The following is a 15,962-nucleotide window of genomic DNA, read 5'->3' as shown; positions in this document are numbered from 1 at the left end:
AATCCCAAAAATATTGAAATGGTAAAGCTGTTTATACTGGAGGTGACCCCAATGTTTAGATACCATACGAATGATAGAAACGTTTAAGCAATTCTATTTTGTTTCATTTCCATCAAACAATGGATGAAGCAATGATAAAAAAAAATTAGCTTACGTAATACCTGAATTATAAGGACACATCCTTTTATTACTGTATGTTCCCCATAATATTGTATTCTTTTTTTACTGTGAAATAGTGCTGTTTACATTTATATGGCCCAGATCATAATGCTAAAGATATAGACAGCTGGAGGACTTATTTATAACTGATGTCATATATGATAAAGTTTCTGCTGACTTGGCAGAAAAGGAGATTTACGGAGACAACTGATTTATATTAATGTACTTGAATGGTGATTAATTAATACAGTAATCGCTTACGTTGTCTAGATGAGGATACTGTGGGGTTTTATGGCTGCTCCCCAACTTCCCGTCTTAACTCTTATGTATCCAATTCCATATTTTCTTTTGTTTTATTTAAATAAAATGAAGATTGTTTAGCTTCTACCATATACAGCAGTGTGATCAATGGGAATTCGGATGGCACATGTGTTATTAAAGCTTCTCTGCCATTAGAATGTATAAGCAGACATCCATGTGAAGATAATATTAATGTCTTCAACATATTACAAAGGGCCTAATTCAGCCCTGTTCGCTGGGCTGTGTATACTCGTAGGGTACAGCTCTACCGCTGCCCCATCCGACCATTATTATTTTGGAATTGGACGGAAAGAGACCAAATGGCACAATTGTCTTTAGATTGATAGCTGTCATCATCATCAATGTGCACTTAAACCAGCCCTATATGATACAGCTGAAAACAGGCATATTAACACCTCTGGCCAACACTGCTTTGCCCACAAGTCCCTCAGACTGTGGAGGTTACCTATGTGAAATTTCCCCAGTGCACCACAGTAATGCAAAATGATTGACAGTCAAGGACCACTTGGGGTCGGGTTGTGGGTAAAGGCAGCCAAAATGCAGATGTGTAACCTGCGAGTGCAATCTGGTTTGCAGCTGCAGCGGCTCCGGCTTCTTTCATCCTGCGGCCATGCTGTATGACCATAGGTCTGCTGAGAACTTCGATAATCACCTGTAGGTGGTTCCAGCAACCTAAAAAGGTAATGGTGGAGCGCTCAAATGTGCTGTATTATCAGTATAAAAAAGATATTATAATCAATTGGGTATCACATTAATATTTATTTTAATCTAACATATAATAATTACAATTAAAAAAAATTGATAAAAGACAGTAAAAAATTCACAATAGAAATGCACTTTAGTGTAATGTAGAAGGACAATGGAAATGATACTTATATAAGTGCCGCTTGTTCCTAGTATTACTCTCCTCCAATTAGTATGCGTGATGTGTCACAGTAGAGTACATTATAAACTGGTATGGTGGGTGTCCATAAACCTGGCTGTGATGTGCTTCCACTCGTATCAGTGTAGGATATTTAAGCTCACAGTCGGGATAGGCTCCAAAAATAAGCAGGTGGTGGTGTCCCAAAATGAAATGTCCAGTTAACTGGTGTAAACTGATTGGAAGTCCAAAGTAAGAATTGGTAGAGGAAAGTTGGTCAAAGTGGGGCTGCAAATAAAGAAATCCAGTGTTCCACAAAGAAGTGTGGCTTGGACTGACGCGTTTCGTCATCCTCAGACAAGTTTATCAAAGGTTGTCTGAGCACAACGAAACGGACAACGAAACGCATCACCCCCCTGAGTGTGAGCAGCTGGCTCAACCACTCACCCCACAAGTGCCTGTAATTTTCACCTCGGTGATTCTTCTTGGTTCCAGCAACCGCCTGCGGCTGATCTCGTGATCACAAGCACTAAAAGGATTCCCAGGGTTACCTTAAATCAAATAACTCCCATTATTCATCTAATACCTAAAGCCAGAATATTTGAATGGGTCAATCAAAATTGAGTAGAACTATGTCAAACCCATGTCCTTCCAGCGGTGGGATCATTAATAATGACATTACCACAGACTACTCCAGGTTGAGGCCATAAATAAGCCTCCATAGCAGAGTTAGTTATTTTATAGTTATCCAGGTATCGTACCTCTCCAGGTGGGCCTGGGAATAGCTCAGGGGGAGGAGGTTAGTTCCCAACCAAACTACCCATACGGCCTGATTCTGTTTGGCTTGGTAAACTGTGAAGATCATAGCTTACTGAGCGCATGAGAGGCCGCCCCGCTGAATAACCACCCGCACCACCGTTTCCCCTCTTAACCATGCGAGGGGATGGGTAATGAAGACACATTCCCTCGAATGCTGCCTCTGCAGGAGGAATCATTCAATGGTCGCCAACCTTTGCAGGAGCACCGGGACATGGACAGGGCGGGCGGCTGATGTCACAGCCCGCGTAACCATGGGAATGCCCAGCGTTTTCATGGGGATGCCCATAAAACGTTGAGCTCTCGCATAGCATAGCGCCGCCACCACCCCCGTCTCTCTCTCCCTGCAGCGAACGGCCCAGTGAGTGACTCACCACGGCCGTTCGCAGTTGGGTTTTGCACATGTGCAGAAATGCGCATGCATGAAAAACGATCATCAGGGAAGGCCCCAAATTTGGATCGCTGTGTGTCGTCCAGAATTGGCGACAGAACTAGTGCTTATTTATAGTCAATGTAATTGGCAAAACCAGTGTTGGCAGCTTACAAATTATCACAAATATTATAAAAATAATAATATTTTTTACAATCCAAATAATATTAAATATTAACACAATTTATTTTATTGAATACTAGCGACCCGCCCCGTATTCGCACGGAAAGCACTAATTATCTATAGCCAGATGACTTCTGGTGGATGGATGGGGGCGGTCATGTGACGAAGTTTTAGCAGATATCTATAGGTACAGTGCCGATGGTCAATCTGGTTCAGTTGCACAACTTTGGTGCGTTTAAGTTGCGAATAAGCATCACCGGTGATCCAACCTTCAATGTTAATACGTGCGGTGGCATTCTGGGTGGTTCCAATGAATTCAAAAATTCAATCGTTTAATTGACGCCTTGTTCTTCATCCATTACTGTGTAGATCGATTTGTATTTGACTGTTTTGCCGGGCAGTTCCAATTGAATTTGCTCATTGAGTTTGTTAAAATCATCATTTTTTTGGTGCCAAAATTGCACGTTCGCACAGCCAATCCGGATTTTTGGAGTTGGTTGATAGATTTGGGAATATGTTGTCGACAACAGCTTGAATATTCAGTTGCATTTGACAGAGGTTCGGCGGGAACGAAATCTCATTTGTGGCGCGATCAATTAATTGCCAAAAACCCCCCCAAATTTTTTTTCTGTTGATCCGATCGCTATCAAACTTCACAGGATCTGAAGATTGCCTGAAAATGTCATCAAAATCGGTCAGGCCGTTTTGGAGTCCATAGGGAACATAAACACATCGATTTTTATATATATAGATTTTTTCTAAAGTACTCAATAAGAACATTTTGACCTAGGGGTGCCACGAAAAAATGTCTGATACTCTAGGGCGCAGTGATTCTAAAATGTTTGGGAACCACTGTCCTGTACTCTTCTTACCGCTCACCTTCAGCATCTGGACAGCACACAAGGTCAATAAGAGGCTGCATCACCAGCATTTCTGTAGTGCTTTGCTGTTCATCACCACTAACGACTGAAAACCACTGGGATTAAACGGAATTCTGATCGCTGCTAATCTCAGGGCTGTCAGTTGTTTGGTAACATATCCCCGGGATGTTCTGAGTGAGCTGCAATAGCAGGTCAATCACTAATCAGTAAGAGGATACCAAGGCATTTCTTCCTTGCTGTCTGCCTGTCTTAATCTCCAGTTCTACGTACCACTTAAACCGGGAGCAATTACTGATCCAATTTATTGTGTAACAGAAAGTATTTCTTCATCTGGGCGACTGTCTCTGACCGCTGCGGATTAAGATGTTGTCATTTGGTTTTTGATCAGAAATTAATGCAAAATATTGTTTGGTTTTTGCACTTATTAACCTTTATTTGCAAAGAGCCAAAATATTCCACAGGTCTGAGTTTTCTATTTGCACTGGAGACAAGGGCACACAGTGTAACCTTCCAGTAGGCCTATCTGTATAGACTGGGACGGCGCCACCACTAGGCAGCTTTAGGCAATTGCCTATGGGCTCCGGCCACTGGAGAGCGGCACTGCATGTTGCCGACGAGAGGAGCAGGGAAGATACAGCGTCCACCGTATAACTAGCAGCACTGACACTAATAAAAGTAAGCAGCCCGCTCCCCCTCCGCGAGTCCACACGCAGCCCTCCCTGAATATAGCTGCCTCCATATTACACAGCTCCCCCCACCCAAGCGTCTACAGCTGCATACAACCTCCCCCCACCCCCTGCAGTTTCAGTTGGCCTATGGTGGGAAATACTAATAGAAGCCCATGTTATTCTCATATGGATGTCTATGGAGCTGCATACAGCCAATCAAGCACAGAGTTCCCCCAGAGCTCCGCTCCTGATTGGCTGAGGGGGCAGGAACCCCTCATTTTCAGGGAGGAGCATCAAGTGTAAGCACACTCCTTGGTCTGCTTTGGTGCAGGGTATTGGGGTTGACATTTTTCCTCATCTAGTTTTGGCATTTTGCTAGAATTGCCGCATGGGCAGTCATGCAAGATCCAAAGCAATGGGAATTTCCTAACAGTAACATTTTTAAGATGTGGTGTAAAAGATTCCATCAGTAAAAGGAGATTATGTATATTGGTCTCTACATATTATGGACACAACTGTTCTGTGGATTCTTTTGTAATAGACAAATAGCACAGGTCACATATAATTTGTCAATAAATGTAGGGGGTTTTCCACAGCAGCTGCCACACACAGGACATTGTAAGGAATTAGGAGCCTGAATTACTGTCCAAAGATGCATAGGGTGGAATCAGCCACTAAGAGGCGGCACTGGCGGCCCCTTCCTGCAATCCAGAAGAAATGGACACCATTTGAGGCTTTGGTCAATGTGCTGGCTAAAGAAAAAGGGGTGTGGTGTCACAGGACAGGAAGTGACGCAGTGGGTGACAGGGAGAGTGTCTGGCAGCAGGTGACAGGGAGAATGGCAGTGGGTGACAGGGAGAGTGTCTGGCAGCAGGTGACAGGGAGAATGGCAGTGGGTGACAGGGAGAGAGTCTGGCAGCAGGTGACAGGGAGAATGGCAGTGGGTGACAGGGAGAGTGTCTGGCAGCAGGTGAAAGGGAGACTGGCAGTGGGTGACAATTAGAGTGATGCAGTGGGTGACAGGTAGAGTGACTGGCACTGGGAGACAGGGAGACTGGCAGTGGGTCACAGGTAGTGACTGGCAGTGGGAGAAAGGGAGACTGGCAGTGGGTGACAGCGAGAGTTACTGGCAGTGGGAGACAGGGAGACTGGCAGCAGGTGACAGGTAGAGTGACTGCTAGTGGGATACTGGCAGTGGGTGACAGGGAGAGTTACTGGCATTAGATGACATGGAGAATGACTGGCAGTCGATGACAGGGCAGTGGGTCAGGGAGAGTGTCTGGCAGTGGGTGACATGGAGACTGGCAGTGGGTAAAAGGGAGAGTTACTGGCATTAGATAGTTAGGGAAGTAGGTGACAGGGAGACTAGCAGTGGGTGCCAGGGACAGTGACTGGCAGTGGGTGACAGGGAGATTGACTGTCAGTGACAGGGAGACTGTCAGTGGGTTATATGGAAAGTGACTGGCAGTGGGTGACAGGGAGAGTTACTGGCAGTGGGTGACAGGGAGAATGTCTGGCAGTGGGTGACATGAAGACTGGCAGTGGGTGACAGGGAGAGTGACTGGCAGTGGGTGACAGGGAGAGTGCCTGGCAGTGGGTGACACGGAGACTGTCAGTAGGTTACAGGAAGATTGACATTGGGTCTCAGGTAGAGTGCCTGGCTGTAGGTGACATGGAGACTGGCATTGACAATACTGAAGATATGACAATATTAGTACGTCTCACAAAATTACCTTGTGCACACAGCCAATCAGGCACGGACCCCTCATTTTCAGGGAGGAGCATCAAGTGTAAACACACTCCTTGGTCAGCTTTGGTGCAGGGTATTGGGGTTGATATTTTTCCTTATCTACTTTTGGCATGTTGCTAGAATTGTCGCATGGGCAGTCATGCAAGGTCCAAAGCAATGGAAATTACCTAACAGTAAAATTGTCAAAATGTGGTGTAAAATTTTCCATCAATAGGAGATTATGTATACTTGCCTACTTTTCAAAACTAGTTTCAGGAAGATTATAGTTGTTAGTAGAATTTTGCAGAGTGCCGCATTGAGGGCGTGTCTAGTTCCATATACTGTATGGAGAGATTGCGAACGTGGCACCTAGAAGTGTGGCTGTGTATTGCTACATCTTAGAAAAATCTTTAAAAATGACTTATATACAAATGTAGATGGGCCCCAAAGCAGTTAGTAAGAGTTACTATACTTGGTAAAGTGCTGGGAAATGGCGCTGATGATTCAATGTAAATGTATCTGTCTCTCATTCCTTTTTCCCAAAAATGTAACAGTGTAATGTGGGCTAGGTGACATGAGGGAGATTGCTAGACTAATGAGGGAGAGAGGGAGATTGCTGTTATTTCACGGAGGCTCCTGCAGAATGCAGGAGGGGAGGTAACTATGATGTAACAGTGTAATGTGGGCTAGGTGACATGAGGGAGATTGCTAGACTAATGAGGGAGAGAGGGAGATTGCTGCTATTTCACGGAGGCTCCTGCAGAAGGCAGGAGGGGAGGTAACTATGATGTAACAGTGTAATGTGGGCTAGGTGACATGAGGGAGAATGCTAGACTAATGAGGGAGAGAGGGAGATTGCTGTTATTTCACGGAGGCTCCTGCAGAATACAGGAGGGGAGGTAACTATGATGTAACAGTGTAATGTGGGCTAGGTGACATGAGGGAGATTGCTAGACTAATGAGGGAGAGAGGGAGATTGCTGCTATTTCACGGAGGCTCCTGCAGAATGCAGCAGGGGAGGTAACTATGATGTAACAGTGTAATGTGGGCTAGGTGAAATAAGGGAGATTGCTAGACTAATGAGGGAGAGAGGGAGATTGCTGCTATGTCAGGGAGTCTCCTGCAGAATACAGGAGGGGAGGTAACTATGATGTAACAGTGTAATGTGGGCTAGGTGACATGAGGGAGATTGCTAGACTAATGAGGGAGAGAGGGAGATTGCTGCTATTTCACGGAGGCTCCTGCAGAATGCAGGAGGGGAGACAGCTATGAGATTAAGTATATTGGTCTCTACATATTATGGACACAGACATTCCTCACAAGTGTTCTGTGGATGTTCTGTAAAAGACAAATAGCACAGGTCATATAGCAAATAAATGAACTTGTAAATGTCATTTGTCAATAAATGTAGTATGGCCCTATGGGGTTTTTCACAGTATTGAAGCAATAGCTATGCCACATATTTATATAGCAATGAGATCACCACTGGCAAACACAGGACATTGTAAGGAAACAGGAGCCTGAATTACCGTCTCAAGATGCATAGGGTGGAATCAGCCACAAAGAGGTGGCACTGGTGGCCCCTCCCGGCAATCCAGAAGAAATGGACACTATTTGAGGCTTAGGTCAATGTGCTGGCTAAAGGAAAAGGGGTGTGGCGTCACAGGACAGGAAGTGACGCAGTAGGTGACAGGGAGAGTGTCTGGCAGTGGGTGACAGGTAGAGTGACTAGCAGTGGGAGACAGGGAGACTGGTAGTGGGTTATAGGGAGAGTGTCTGACAGTGGGTGACAGGGCGAGTTACTGGCATGGAGAGACAGGGAGACTGGCAGTGGGTGACAGGTAGAGTGACTGGCGCTGGGAGACAGGGAGACTGGCAGTGGGTGACAGGGAGAGTGTCTGGCAGTGGGTGACAGTTAGAGTGACTGGCAGTGGGAGACATGGAGACTGGCAGTGGGTGACAGGGAGAGTGCCTGGCTGTAGGTGACATGGAGACTGGCATGACAATACTGACGATATGACAATATAAGAAGTGTTATTGGAAGTAGGATGAGACAGGAGATGAGTGATAAAGGAGCAGGATTCTGCCTCCGAATCGCACACACATTGATGCTGCATTATGGAAAGCGTGGAATCAGCCCGGCACAATGTTAGACGCCATCTGTCGCGAAGTTGCGCAATGAGTTTAGCAGTAATTTTGGCATTCGAACATCCCAACATTTCTGGCAGGACTATTTTCTTACTTGTGTAAGAATGTCTGGCCACAAACAAAACAGTTTCCGGCAAACATTTCCACATCCTCCGTTCTTTCCTTCTGTACATGGCAGATCCGCACAAGGAATGTTATGAATGAGCAGCGACTATGCCATTTGTCTTCAGTGAAATGTCTGTTTGAGTAACAAATCCTTGGTGATCTACAAACTTTGGGAAGAAAACTTCCACGGATCTGGTCTTGCAAATGGTCTTCTGGGGATAATGGGCCTTATTGTGTTTGGTACGGTTTCACCGTATACGGGCGAATCGTTTTTTTTTTCATCTGCACATGCATACTTTCCGCAATGAGCAGTTGCGGCAACCGCACACCGCTCACGGACGGAACTCTCAGTGCGAAAAAACCTGTCCGCAAGAACATGGTCATTGTGGGCGGCATGTGGGCGTTTTTATGGGAGCTGCTGGAATAATGAGGAAAACTGGGCGTAAACATGGGCGTACACGGGGGTGTGCACCAAAAATGCACGGTGCCACAACCGCCTCGATCGGCGAATGCACCGTGCATTTTGGACCAAAAACAGGCGGACGTCAAAGATAGCTCCAGACCACCCCTAGAGATACCGCATGAGAGCGGACGCCTGGGTCTGCTAATTAACGCTGATTACTACACCTGAATGTAATAAGCAATGCTGCAGCCTATTAAGTGAAAACCATTATTTCACTACCTGCAAGCCACACACAGCCCTCAAACACATTGGAAGCTTATCTTTCTACACTTCAACATGTAAAGGTTGTTTTAATTTTAGGTAAGATTCATTCTAAAGCCCCGTACTCGGGGGAGATATTTTGCTCAGCCATATATTGCTGAGCAATATATGGCTGAGCAATATATTGCTCAGTTTCTCCTTTTCATCAGTGACCAGAGATGGTCGCTGATGAAAAAGAAACTGCCGGGGGAGCCCGGCAGTGGTAATCAGCTGGTCGCAGGAGCATGTTCCTGCGACCAGCGATCACTACAGGGGTAAAAACAGGAGCGCGCACCCGGCGATATATCGCCGGTGCACACTCCCATTGTGTATCCAACATCCCCAGAGATGCTGGACCGCCAGCACTACTTCCTCCTTCTCAGTGACAGGAGCAAAGTGCTGCAGGATAATGCCACACTGCAGCACCTGGCTCCTGTCACTATGGAGGAGCCGCGATTTTGGTGCTCAGGGAACTTTGGCTGGCAGGCTGGAGTCTTACATCATAAAGCGTTTTGCATCATTTTAACCCCTCCTACTCACCATTGATCCGTGCGATGCTTCATGGTTGTCCGTATTTGGCTGCCGGGAAACTCGGCAGTTAAATACGAATCACTTCACCGACTTCTGGCTTCCAAAGGTGTTGGAAATTGTAGCTAATGTTTGGCTGTTACATTTGTAGTTGCTTACTTTCCACAGCATTTCCTGTGCAGGTCTTGGAGAACGGCAGCAGCAGCCACTAGACTGCCTGATACTGGGGGTGATTCTGGTTGATACTGCCTGATACTGGGGGTGATTCTGGTTGATACTGCCTGATACTGGGGGTGATTCTGGTTTACTGCCTGATACTGGGGGTGATTCTGGTTGATACTGCCTGATACTGGGGGGGTTTTCAGTGGTCTTCCGTTATTATTGAGGCTGCACAGATTCATCATCGCGCCTTGGGACTTACTTATTGATCTTCTGTTTAATGTTTTCAGTTAGCCTATGACAGATAAAACTTTCGCTCGTTGCATAATTATGTGGTAAGGAGCAGGGGGGAGGGGGGAGTAGTGCCTCTCAGAGGCGGGGGACACAACTCTTTTTGTTTACAATGTGCCTCCTGAATGACAGCTGCATCCAGCTTTACGGTTTCCTTTTCTCCATCACTGCTTCATACAGGTCTGTGAGTCGTAGCTGAAAATAATTTGTCTAATGTCATCGCATTCTGCAAGGCTGCAGATGTGTCCTCACTTAGCTATCCTGGCTGGACATCACTTTGAGTGGCTTTGGGTGCTGACATTTGGTGCTGCATCCATACAGAGAGTCCATGTCTGGGTATCGGGCAGCCAATGACAGCAGTGTAGGGGCAGGGCCAGGGGATGCAGTGGGCATGAGGGTGGTGTCGCCAGGGGATGCAGTGTTAGGGGCTCATCATTAAGGGGTGTGGTCAGTTTGTATCTGATGTACTGTATCTAAGCGCTTACTGGGATGACTTAATAGGAGGCTAGCGAATGAATGCAGAGGTTCAACGCCATTCAGTCACTGGCAGGAACTGCGCTTATTAAGCCCTCAGCCAATAGGAGGTGGGGACAGAGGTGTTTAATGACCACCTATCTTGATTGTATAGTTTCTAATAGGAGGTGAACCAAATCCAGTGTTCAATCGTGATCCTGCTCTACCAGGTAATACCATGTTCTCATTGCCGCCCCTGCAAAAAACGGGTTTTTCTTGCCAGATTTTTAGCGGGGCACAGAGCTTCTCAGCTCACAGACGCCCTTCATACTGCACCTTAGACCCGGGAATTTCCCGTGTCTGCCCATTTCACACTGCTTTCCATGGTCTGCCTTCCAAGAAGTGTGTGGAATGTAATAGCAGCTTTGATTGGCTGTTGGGAAATTTGTACAAATTGCTGTGATTGGCTGTTTAAAAAGCAGCTTTTATTGGCTGCCTAAAGATGATGTCATATTACATAGGCCTTTTTTCCCCAGCACACTGCATAGATTTTATCATGGCTATTACCCCATTTAATAAAATAATAGTAATAATGACAAGAAATTTCTGTTTTTCTGTACATATTTTATTCATATGTACAATAAAGTGCTTTTCACTATATACGTACTTGTACATAGATAAACAATTTGTATATCAAAATATAAAAAAAAAACAACTTTAGCACTTTTAAATAATGCCTAACATTAAATCTGAACAGACCGGCCAAACAGACATATATAGAAAATACTGTACGTCACATGTCACCTGATTACATCGCCCAATGAGCTTGTTTTTTGGCATCATGTGTGAAAAACACGGGTCTGTGCTGTTCAGATTGCAGTACACCCGTGTATTACCCAGGAAAAACCCTGCAAAAAACCTGTGTGTAATTCCCGGGGCATAACACCCGGGAATTTCACTAAGACCCTTTCACACAGCGACGCGACACTGGAATTTTCCGCTTGCCCCAGAAAATACCCGGGTTTTTGCGGCAATGAGAACGGGGTATAACTGACCTGGCTATAATAGAATAACGATGTAGGATTTCAGCACAGAGTCACTAAAGGAGTAGGTGGGTCCCCCAAACAGAGGGGCCACCAAAGAATTCTATATACCGTGTATGTGTACACATGCGAGAGGCCACCCTGCGATAAAAGCCTGCCATTATTTTAATCGCCGGCTGTTTACAAGGTGATTACTAATGGATTTGCAGCCCTACAATATTTTTGCAAGCTGTGCTGAGCAATTCGCAGGCTTACACAGGGCAGGATTTCCTTCTGGCAGGGCAGAGTACATACACATGATCACTTTGCAGCAGATTAGCAGCTGTGCAGTCAGGACTGAGTTAGGCCGAGATTGCCTTGTATTGTGCACAGTTAAAAAAAAATGATACAGTTTGAATTCAATATAAATTGTCTGTTTATTAATCAGCCTTATAGTTATTATTTGTTTATTGCTACTGGCATTAGATGGCATTTCTTGGAAAAATGAAAAGTAGATGCAGGTGGGGTAGATGTAACATGTGCAGAGAGAATTAGATTTGGGTGGGGTTTTACTTCAAAGTGAGCACTATATTGCAGTGTAAAAATAAAGCAGTCATATTTTCCCTGCACAGAAACAAAATAACTCACCCAAATCTAATGCTCTCTGCAAAAGTTACATCTGCCCCACATGCAGTGCACATGGTTTTGTCCATTTGAAAAGGAATTTGCCTTTGCGTGTGAACCAGAATAACCCATAGTTGCCTACCCTCCTGCATTCTGCAGGAGACTCCCTGAAATAGCAGCAATCTCCCTCTCTCCCTCATTAGTCTAGCAATCTCCCTCATGTTATCTAGCCCACATTACACTGTTATATTTTTGGGGATAAAAGGAATGAGAGACAGATACATTTACATTGAATCATCAGCACCATTTCCCAGCACTTTACCAAGTATAGTAGCTCTTACTAACTGCTTTGGGGCTCATCTACATTTGGATATAAGTCGTTATTTTACTAGATTCCTTTCATATGTAGCTGTACACACCCACGCTTCTAGGTGCCACATTCACAATGTCTTTTCACAATCTCTCCATATATGGTACTAGACACGCCCAATGGGTGGAGCATGACACGCCCCCTCAATGGGGCACTTTGAAAATTCTGTTACCAACTATAATCTCCCATTATGACACAACGGCTGACAGAGGAGGTGGGGAGGTGACACTGGATGATTAAAGTGGGGGGGCAGGGTAGAACTGACTTCCACCACCCAGGGCCGCCGTCAGGCGGGTGCTATGGGGACACTTGTCCCGGGCCCTGGGGACTGGGGAAAGCAAATCACAACACACAGTGGAGCTATATTCTTCATTAGTCCCCTGCGGCAGGCCACGGTTCGCCCGCTGGCCGCCGAACATAGCCCGGCCTCCTTTACGCTACTGACCTGCGGGTCCCCCATAGAACAGGGCTTGGGCGGCAGCAGTAGCCAGAGGAGCGGGATGACAAACAAAGCAGTCCAAGACCACTTTAAGCCCTGGATACACCTGACTGTATAAGAGACATACGGGCAAGTCACAATTTCTAGCTTCCTTCCAGCAGCTTTCCGGGTACACCAGATCCATTTGTAGATGCTCATATCTCATACAGATGTTTAGGACACAGGTCGGATCACTACTGCGGCAGGAGGCTCCTACTTTTTATAGATTTACATACAGCGCTATCACTGCTAAAGGAGGGGGGTTTCCAAATATTTGATTTAAGAGACATTGTCACCAGCCAATGAAGGATGCAAAATTACCATGTAACAAGCTAGTCTGCCCCAACACAAAGTACAGTTTATGTAATACAGTACTTCAGACTTGGATGGAAAATCTGTTGTCACTGGGCAAGTGCAGCAGCTCCATTCAATCCTTTATACTGCATGTAGTGGTCACTGGACAGGGTGTACAGAAGTTGGGTTTCCGGGCAACTGGACCCCCTCTCCCCCCCCACCATGAGTTTGTTTTTTAATTGTAACTTTGTATAATACTCACAATGCAACATGTGGTGCAAACTTAACATCGTTGGACCCAGATGAAATGTGGATGGTCTCACATGTTTAGTTGAGTAGAGTAGCAGCCCACCTGACCCAGGGCCGGATTAAGGGGGGCTCCGGGAGGTCAGCACCCCTCTATCTAGAGCCCCCCTGTGACTGGCATGTATTTTGAAAAAATATATGTTATTTTTTTAAATTAAAGGTTTTGTGCATGGCAGTGGGGTAGTGCTGCAGCTTCACCTACTGTATCTGCCAATGTGACAATGATTAATGGTGCTGAGCATCAGGAGCCAAGGCACACTGACTGCACAAGTATATTACTGGGAGTTGACCTATGAGACTTTGCACAAGAGGTCAGAGGCTGAGAAGCTTGTTCTGAGCTCTAATGTGGAGCTTATCACGTGCTTCTCAGCAGCAGCGGCATAGTCATGGGAGGATTTTTAATCAGAGGCAGCACTGAGCCTGTGAGGTCTCCTACAGGGTATTGTACAGAGAGATAAACACAGGCTTTTCATGTGACCTGATCACACTCCTTATGGATACACTTGTTATAGAAGGGGCGTGTCAGGGTCTGTGGACCCAACAGAGATACAAGTAACCATTCACATTCTGCATCACTGTATTCCTATGGCTTCTATTGGAGGTCTACCATTCCAAGGACCTTCAAGACCATACACTGCACTCATATTCCACTGAAGCCATAGCAATACAGTGATGCAGTATGTGGATGGTTATTTATATCTCTGTTACGTATATCCACAGACCCTTCTATATCAAGGTACTTGTATCCATTAGTGTGAAAGAGAATACCTCTGGACTTTTGGAAAGCAGGTTCAAGTTCAAGAGAACATCCACATTTCATCTGGGTCCAACAACATTAAGTTTTTCAGGAAAGTAAAGAAAACACTGCTTGCTAATTACCCACAAAGAACCGTCTATGGGTGTTCCCCCCCCCCCCCCCCCGCCTCTTCCCAATATAAAACACTGATTACAATGTATTTCTTTTCTATTTCTATTACTGCTGCTGCTATAGGTATCTATCGCAACCAGTAGTGGTTTTTACCGATGGGCTGCAGGCGCCCCCCACGTAAAATCCGCCACTGTTCTCTGCCTAAGTGAAGCCAGATGCAGTCTGTGAGACTGCTCTGGCTTCACTGTGACTGGCAGTGACTTCCTATTGGAAGTCTGACCTGCCAGTCACTCAAGGCAGTCCCATTGTGAGGTGTTCCCTCCCCCCGGGATGCCTCTCTGTGCGCAACTGCAGGGCAGCCCCCAAAACGGGTTCTGCGCATGCACAGTACTGTGGAAGATACTGCGCATGCGCCGGGGGAACCTGATTAAGCCTTGGGCCAGTGCATGCGCAGTATGTATGAAGTTACTGCGCATGCGTTGGCCCCGTGCCGGGGACCGGCGGCTGCAACCGGAAGCAGCGGGGAGCACAGCGGTGCCAGCAGTTGCAGCGGAGGAGGGGGCTGCATACCCTCCTCCGCAAGGGTAAGAGCCGCCACTGATCACAACACGTTGTGGAGCAGAGGGCAACCTGCAGGAAGTGGTAGCCATGGCAGCAGTGAGAGTATTACAGCAAGCACAGAATGACTACTCACTTCCTCGTACGAGGTCCCGTCACTGTTACATCGCTGCAGCTTTTCCTCTCTTACTAGAATCAGCCCCAGAGCTGCAACTGAAATTGGAGAGCCAGCTCCTAGGGTTTCACAGCCTCTGATATTAATGATAACACCCATGTTTAGCTGTGTTTTATTATTGTTTGGCTAAATTATTCATGTATTGAAATACTGGACATACAACTGTGGGGATATCAGTCTTACAAACACTCCTATTATTCAACTTTCAGGGGACTGCAATGTTTGGAAGGTTCCATCTCAATTATTAATTCATTCGGCTATTAATGATTTATAAACTTTCCTCAGGTTTTTCGGTATAACACAACGTCCTGGAATAATCTCCAAATACTCAAATAGTTCTGAAAGTTTGCACAATTTATACCGTAAGGAGTTTATGCACTAAGCTATTGAAGATGGGAGAGCAACCAATCAGAATTTACTTCTTATTTTTTTAACACCTTCTATAAGATAATAAACCTTCTAGAAGATCTGATTGGTTTCCAATAGCAACATCCAATCTTCAATAGAACTCCCATCTTGTAATACACTCGTGCGTGGTAAGGCATGCGCAAGACCAGATCGCAGTCGGAGGTAAAACACGTGCGATTTGACAGTTTTTATGTGATTTCTTGTCCAAATTGTGGAAATCGGGTGAAAAGGGCCCAAATCGCACTATTGTATGGGCACCTTCATGCAGGGGGAGCGGTGCTGGAAAATAATGACAATGCATTGTCTGTGTATACAGTGCCCTGTGCCAGAAAGAGAAGTGGCTCCTCCCATGCCCCAATATCTAAAATAAGAACAGTGCGCGCCAGAGACCCGCTCCAAAAAATGTAGGGGCGTGGCTTCATGAGAGAGGGTCATGGTCACATAATAGTACCATTAATTCCCACAGGAGTGGCGCCCCTTTAC

Source organism: Crinia signifera, chromosome 12 (assembly GCF_055691185.1).
Source record: "Crinia signifera chromosome 12, ASM5569118v1, whole genome shotgun sequence".
Classification (NCBI taxonomy): Eukaryota; Metazoa; Chordata; class Amphibia; order Anura; family Myobatrachidae; genus Crinia; species Crinia signifera.
Note: the sequence above shows the minus strand (reverse complement) of the source record.